Below are 8,675 nucleotides of genomic sequence, written 5' to 3' on the forward strand. Positions count from 1 at the left end.
CCAGAGAGGGAAAGACAACATGTATCACTGGGGAACACCAGCCACAGGACGTGGAAGTAAGAAACGAGGCGTTGTGGCCCAGGCCTGTAATCCCAAAACTCAGGAGGTAGAGGGAGGAGGTAACAGCAAGTTTAAGCCCAGACTGGGCTACATTTCAGGTTCTAAGGCAGTCACAGCTCCCGCCTCAAACAAACAAAAAAGGGGAAGTAAGAGTAAATAAACTGCTTTGTGCCCTCAAGGAGCTTGGGACCCTGTGGCCCCTGAAGCCAACAGAGGGACAAAGCAAGCTGTAGCAGGCTTTTTCTTTTAGGTCACCAACTAGCTCCCAAATCATGACATGGGGACTTTTTAATTATGAACGTGTGGCCTAGATTAGGCTAGTTATACGTAGCTCTTTAGCTTAAATTAAGCTGTTTCTCTTTATCTACCTTTTGCCTCAGGGCTTTCTCTCTCTCTCTCTCTCTCTCTCTCTCTCCTTCCTGTATTTCTCTGTATTTCTTTCTACATTTCTTACTTTCACTGTTTCTTGTGTCTGGTTGGCTAGCAGCTGCCTGGCTTCTTATCCCAGGCGTGTCCCTCTCTTTCTCCCTCTTTCTCTCCTCCTCCTGCTTCTCTCATTCTTCCCAAGCCCAGAGTCCTCCTCCTAGTTATTCTCTGCCTAGCTATTGGCCAGAGGTTCAGCAATTTTTTAGATTAATCAGGTGCCTTAGGCAGGCAAGGTAAAACAAATGCAACACATCTTTACATAATTAAACACACTTCCTTACATCATTAAACAAATGCAGCATAAACAAATGTAACACACCTTTACACAGTTAAAGTAACACTCCACAGCATAAACAAATATAATACATTTTTGCCTAGTTAAAATAATATTCCACAACAGCAAGCACCCTACCACCAAGCAATGGTTCCCAAATGCAGAAACTCCTTTATTTTGAGAAATATGATTGACAGAGGCCCTTCCCTGAGCTTTGGTAGGCTCCTTCACAATTAAGGGTGGTAGCTCAAACAGCCATTTGTTCTGGTCTCTTAATGACACAGCTGTGAAGATTGACAAGTCCTTCAAGGGCTAGGGATGTCCCTAATCAACTACTATGAATTCTGAGCTCCTGAGTAGGATGCAAGTGACAGATAGGGAAAGGTCAGGACTCTGGCATACAAAACTTTAACCATTCTACTTACTGCTTTCCATCTCCAGCAAACATTGTTGAATTAGGGAAGAAAAATAAACAACAAATGACCACCACCACCAAACAAAAATTATGTGTGAACTTTAACAAGCTTTGGAAATGAAGGTAATTACAACAAATTAAAATGTTAAATATGCTTCAAGTATATACTGGCCAGTTGTATTTCTTCTTTTGAGACCTGTCTACTGCATTTGTCTTTTTTGATTGGATGATTTGGCTTTTGGTGCTTAGTTTTTGCAGCTGTGTGTGTGTGTGTGTGTGTGTGTGTGTGTACGTACACACTTGCGTGTGTACACAAGACAGAGAAGACTTGCTTCTTTACACCAAACTGACACAGGCAAATTTAATACACCAGGAAGATACTCCTCGTGTGAAGCCTGTGCAGACAGAAGCTCTTGGTTTGTTTGTTTGTTTTTGTTTCTTTTTCGAGACCGGGTTTTTCTGTAGCTTTGGAACCTGTCCTGGACTAGCTTCTGTAGATGACCAGGCTGGCCCCGAACTCTGCACAGTGCTGGTGCTGCTGAGTACGGTCACTCTGGGGACTGCTGGGGTTGTCTAGAAAAGCTATTGTGAATGTGCTGAAGGAAACATGAACATAGTGGAAATAAAGCCTCACTAAGAAAGAATAAAATAGAATTTTAGAACGAATAGATACATTTTATTATTGTTTATTATATATATATATAGCTAGCAATAGTCAGCAATAATAAAAGATCAACATACAGATTTACATAACCACATGAAAGACAGGCTTGGTAAACTTTGCAGTAGAAAAAAATAGCAACAAGTGAGTGATACCCTGAGAGAAAAGGATGACCTATGGGACCGTCTCATGATCTAGTCCTGTCAATGGAGACGAAGGAGAGGGAAGGAGTGAGACAGACAGGCGGTGGGAAAACGAGCAGTTCTCAAATATACACAAATGGCCAGAGAATATTTTTTAAAGTGTTCAACAACTTTAGCCATCGGGGAAATGCAAATTAACTCTGCTCTGAGTCCATTTCACTGCAGTCAGAATGGCTATCACCAAGAAAACTAAGACAAAAAATGCCAGCAAAGAGATAGGGAAAAGGGACCTTCATTTACTACTAGTGGGAATGAAAACTTTTACATCTACATGAAAACCAGTATGGAGGTGTATTTAAAAACTGAGAGTAGAATATCATGTGACCCAACTATATCAGTCTTGGGTATAGACCTGAAGTCAATGCACCATAGTGATACTTACCCATCTATGCACTGTGCACAACAACCAAAAAATAGAACCAGTTCAGCCACCCATCAACAGGTGAATAAAGAAAACTTGGTACATATAAACAACGGAATTTTATGTAGCCATTAAGAAAAATAAAACACGGCTGGGCGGTGGTGGCGCACGCCTTTAATCCCAGCACTCGGGAGGCAGAGATAGGTGGATCTCTGTGAGTTCGAGGCCAGCCTGGTCTACAAGAGCTAGTTCCAGGACAGGCACCAAAAACTTCAGAGAAACCCTGTCTCGAAAATCAAAAAAAAAAAAAAAAAAAAAACACGACATTTACAGGAAAATGGATATAACTAGAAACCATTATGTTAAAGGAAAAAGCCAATTAAAAAGATGAATGCTGCATGTTTTTTCTCTCTCATATATGGAACCTAAATAAGATATATGTACATATATGAATGTATTCATATATGTGTTTGTAGGTTACAGAATTAAAAGAAGAGGAAGAAGAGATTTTAAAGAAGATAAATAGAGAGGATAATGGATTCCATGTAAACAGAAATAGAAGGGGGACTAATTGGAAGAAGAGAGAACCAACTGGAGAGGGGAGGGGAAGGAAGTAGATTAGTAGGTAAGGAGAATAGTAGGGAACAAAGTAAAATAAGGCATATGTAATAAAGTACTATGATGAAATCCATTACTTACTACGCTAACTCCCCAAAATAACAATATTACCTGCCATAGACAATAACTCCTGAAAGAGTACTGTGTCTGATAAAAGGTTCTCTTTCAAAATGAAATGAACAAAAACAGTAAGGTGAGCCACAAAAGGTTTCCATCCTTAATTCTTAAAACAGAAAAAAGTCTGAGTAGGTGATAATCTACACAATAGTGACAGTATCAATCACAAGTGATAATGCCAGTGATATATGACAACTGAAGTAACCAAGAAAGGTTTCCATCATTAATAACTCAGGTGGCCAACAAAGTTTTATTGTAAACTGTGTGTGGTGTTTGAATGAGAATGGTCCCCAGAGGCTTTTATTTGAATGCTTAGTCACCAGAGAGGGGAACTGTTTGGAAGGATTACAAGGATTAGGAGGTATGACCTTGTTAGGGTAGGTGTGGCCTTGTTGGAGGAAGCACATCACTGGGGGTGGGATTTGAGGTTTCAAGAGCCCATGCTAGACCTGGTGCTGCTTTTGCTCTATGGATTAGCATCTGCATGTTTGCCACCATGCTCCCTGCCATGATAATAATGGGCTAAACCTCTGAAACCGTAAGCAAGCCTCCAACTAAATGTTTTCTTTTATAAGAGTTGCCTTGGTCATGGTGTCTCTTCACAGCAATAGAACAACAGAGTGACTAAGAAGTTGTCTGGATCAACTGGGGAACCTACATAGGACCGCACTAGGCCCTCTGAATGAGAGTGACTCATTCAGTTGTGTGGCTTGGGCAGTTTGTGGGATCACTGGCAGTGGGACCAGTATTTACCCCTAGTGCATGAAATGGCTTTTTGAAGCCCATTCCCTGTGGGGAGATACCTTGCTTAGTCGAGATACAGGGTGAAGAGCCTTGGTCCTGCCTCAATGTGATGTGACACAGACTTTGTTGACTCCCCATGGGAGGCCTCACCCCGTCTCAGTAGATGGGGGTGGGGTGGAGAGAAGGTGGGGGAAGCAGGAGGGGAGGGAAGGGGAACTGGGATTTAGTGTAGTGCATCCGGCCCATCTGCACTCTGCACCACCATACAGTTCGTGAACAGGGCATGGGGCTGGAGACTGAAACACACAAAGACACACAGATGGAGACATGGGTCACCCTTGAAACAGGAATGCCCCCTTTATTGTGTACCAGAACAGCTTATATAGAGATCCTTAACTGATAGCCATGCCCCAGCCAAACGCACCAGAAACCACTCTCCTGCCATCAGGAACTTCTGAGGGTCTCGTGCTCAGAGCAGCTGCAAGCTGTCTCAGAGCAGAGGAAAACAAGTTGTTTACAAGAAATTCAGAATCTGGGGATTCACAGCTCCCAACAAATTAGTATGTAAAATAAAAAAAGATCATCTTAAAGAAATTTTAAAAAAGTTGGATAAGATTACAAAAATTCTTCTGTCATGAAGATGGCTGAAAAGGAGTTTTGATTGAAAAACAAATTCGGATGAGGGAAGAAAGGGTTGCAGCCATAAGCAATAATTTGGGTGTTTGAAGAAAGATTTTTAGTTATTAGTGGTGATGACATGATGTTTTCTGTTATAGTTATGACTCAAGTGATAAAGAATGACTTTCCAGAGAAAATGTTAACTCCATCAATCAAACAGAAGTCCTAACTAAGAGTTCAGATTAGAGAGAAAGGTTTTGTCATGAAGGCCGTCCATGTGATGTAACAGGTTGGCAGCCTGACCAGTGATTACTTAGCTGATCTCTAAATGTGATTCCAAGTTTTTCTATTTTGCCTAATAGAAAAATAAGTTCTCGGTATCTGCTTCCACCAGTTGCTGGTTGAAGGTTCTATGATGACAATTAAGCTAGTCATCACTCTGATTACAGAAGGCCAATTTAGGCATCCTCTCCACTGTTGCTTTGAGTCTTAGCTGGGGTTCCTTATGGATTCCTGGGAATTTCCCTAGTGCTGCTTCTCAATCAAGACAACTTTCTTTTCTCTTCCTGTCCTTCCCCTATCCCAAGTATCCCATTCCCTCATGTTGTCCTTCTACCTCCCCTCCCCTTCCAGCCTTTTCCTAATTTTCTCAGGTCTTGTCTGTTTCCCCTTCCCAGGGGAATTTATGTATGTCTCTCTTAGGGTTCTCCTTGTTATCTAGTGTCTCTGATATCGTTATCCCAGAGATCTTATAGGCTGGTTATCCTTTGCTTTACATCTAATATCCACTTATAAGTAAGTACATACCATGTTTGTCTATCTGGGTCTGAGTTACCTCACTCAGGATAGTTTTTTCTAGTTCCATCCATTGCATGTAAATTTTAAGATGTCTTCTTTTTTTCCTCTGAGCAGTATTCCATTGTGTAAATGTACCACATTTTCTTTATCTCTTCAGTTGAGGGGCAGGTATCTAAGTTGTTTCCAGGTTCTGGCTATTACAAAAAATGCTGCTATGAAAACAATTGATCAAAAGTCCTTGTGGTTATGGGTCTGCATCCTTTGGGTATATGCTCAAGAGTGGTATTGCTGGGTCCTGAGGTAGACTGATTCCCAATTTTCTGAGAAAACACCATACTGATTTCCAAAGTGGTTGTACAAGTTTGCACTCCCACCAGCAATGGATGAGTGTTCCCCTTACTCCACATCTTCTCCAGCATAAGCTATGATTGGTGTTTTTGATCTTAGCCATTCTGACTGCTATAAGAGGGTATCTCAGAGTCATTTTGATTTGCATTTCCCTGATGGCTAAGGATGTTGAGCAATTCTTTAAGCATCTTTCGGCCATTTGCAATTCTTTTGAGAATTCTGTTTAGATCTGTACCACATTTTTTTGGTTGAATTATTTGGTAATTTGATGTCTAGTTTCTTGAGTTCTTTATATATTTTGGAGACCAGTCCATTGTTCGGTGTGGTGTGAGTGAAGATCTTTTCCCATTCAGTATGATGCCATTTTGTCTTAGTGACTATGTCCTTTGCCTTACAGAAGCTTCTCAATTTTAGGAGGTTCTATTTATTAATTGTTGCTCTCACTGTCTGTGCTACTGATGTTATATTTGAGATTTACAGTGAAGCACTGGGCCAAGCTACCTGAGTTTAGCCCGAGAGAGGGAGGAACAATAATTACTATGAACAAAGGGGTGAAGGCCATGATGGTGAAAGCCACAGAAACAGCTGACCCAAGCTAGTGAGAGCTCACTGATTCTGGAATGACAGAGGGCAAACCTGCATAGGACCAATTTAGGCCCAGAGACTGTGAAGGACAGTTGTGAGGCATGGACAGTCTATGAGGCCACTGGCAGTGGGACAAGGATTTATCCCTAGTGCTTGAACTGGCATCTAGGAACACACTGCCTTTGGAGGGATACCTTGCTCAGGCTACATATAGTGGGGGAAGGCGTTGGTCTTTCCACAAAGTGAAGCGTCAGACTTTGTTGACTCCCCATAGGAAGGCTTACTCTTTCTAAAGTGTGGATGGGGAGGTGGGGTAGAGGAGAAACAGGGGAAGTGGGAGGAGGGGAGAGAGTGGGAACGGGGATAGCTATGTAAAATGAGAAAAAATGGTAACTCAGATAAGAGAAAAATGGTTTTCAGATACAAAAATTCAGATGATAAAGATTTCCAATCATAAAAGAAAATTTATACAGTAGAATAAGTTTTCAAGCCTAAGTTAGTGATAACTCAGGTGACACTCAAAAACAAAGCCCTGTCACAATTAGTAAGTCGGGTGATAGAGAAAGAAGGATTCCAGTAATAAATTATGATCTGGTGATCCTAAGTCAGGAGACTCCTGGGGCCACTCGACTGTTCATCCCATTAGGACACGGCTATTGATAAGCGGGGGGGGGGGGGGGGGGGGGGGGAGGTTCCACAAACGTTTCCAGATCTACCTGCCCTTCTCTACTGACTGTTACAGGCTCCTCACGGGCAGTTTCTTTTCCAGTTTCAATGGGTCACCAGATTCTGTGTGATGTGGGGTATTCACTGCCCGTGGAACCTTCAAAGGTCAGGCTCACTGTATGAGGAAAACTGTGGGCAGTCACCTTCTACAGGCCCCTGCTAGGTCAGGCTTCTGGCTGTCAAGTCCACACCGGCTCCATCACATTGCTATTCCACCTCAGGAAGCCTGAACTTGAAATAATGCCTGTCCAGCAATGCCGGAGTATGTCCACAACAGCCTGCAAAGAGCTCAAGCTTTGCTGAGTGAGATCCAGGTAGATGGAAGCTCCCCTCAGCCTAGATTACCTGCTGTTCTATAGCTATTTCTTCCAAATTTTCTACTGGAGAGAAGAAGGAAGGAAACTCACAAGCAGGATGTTCAGGCAGCCTGCAAGAATCCCATCTCCACCACTGAGTTTATATAAGTAAGTAGCAAACAATTGCTAGTGGAGGAGACTCTCTAGTGGAGCTTCCTGAAAGTTGTTCAAGAAACTCCAGTGGTAAGTTTTCATAAATTGCCAGCCACGATGCAGTGGGGTTTATGGTGATGCAGCTGTCCAAGTCACCATTCTTCTGTAGTTAACCCTCCCAAAACAGTGACTTCCAAAGTTGTGTTTGGAAGAAATAATTTCTTTGGTCTGTCATCATGCATGTTCATATCTCCCAGGAAAAGTCATACAACACATACTGATGACCATACATGCCCTGCCACTGAATGCACAGGGCCAGGAGGAGAAAATGGCTACAGCTGATGGCTGGGCTCAGAAAAACTCCTGACAATGCTCACCACCTGTCCTGACTTGCAGGATATTGCCCTCTGCTGGTCTCAGAAAGAACTGTCAGATTGAAATCGTCAGACCATCTCTCCCAATCGACGGCCTGTCCTTGGCTTTTCTATATAGGTACCCTTCAGCCCATACTCTCACATCCTAACCTCTTTACTCACTCCTCAGTTCCCAGACCTCATCTTTTTACCTGGACACTTAGATGTTGGATATCTTAGTTAGTAGGAAGATGGTCCTTGACCACCCTAGCTCTCAATCCTAGGATATGGAATAACCCATCCTCACCCTTTCCTGACCTTGCACCTTCAGACCCCATTCATTATTTCAGTTGTGGGAACCTGTCCACAGGGTTAGGACACATCATAAGGGCTGGCTAGAATGGAAAATGGAGGTGCTATGTGTACACTCTTAGAGACAGGCATGAAAATAAACTTCTCAGAATGTGGACGTGGTGGCACATGCCTTCAATCACAGCACTCAGGAAGCAGATCTCTGTTAGTAGACCAGCCTAGGCTACATTCTGAGTTCCAGGACAGCCAAACCTACATAATGAGACCCTGTCTCAAAAACCCAAAACCTAGAAATAAAAGTCTAGGGAAGCCCTGCTTTGGTTTATCCTTGTGAAAAGTTGTGAATATATATTCATGAGAATGACATGTTTTCTAATTCTCTGTGTTTTTTATAATTGAGATCATGCTGTTTTCTTTTGAACTAATTTTCTTTTTCAAGAATTTGTGCAGAGTTCTTGTTAACCTTTTTTTCTTTCCAGTTTGTTAGAGGTAACTTCTAAGGAAAGAGAATGGTTTAGAAGCTTCTTCTGCAAGTCCATGAATGAGAATAGTCAGAACAACAAAGGACAAATTTATTCCAAAAAGAGGAAGAATACTGGGAATCACG

The sequence above is a fragment of the Microtus oregoni genome, unplaced genomic scaffold (assembly GCF_018167655.1).
Source record: "Microtus oregoni isolate MIOR12 unplaced genomic scaffold, Mior012 000040F_ref0000088, whole genome shotgun sequence".
Lineage (NCBI taxonomy): Eukaryota > Metazoa > Chordata > Mammalia > Rodentia > Cricetidae > Microtus > Microtus oregoni.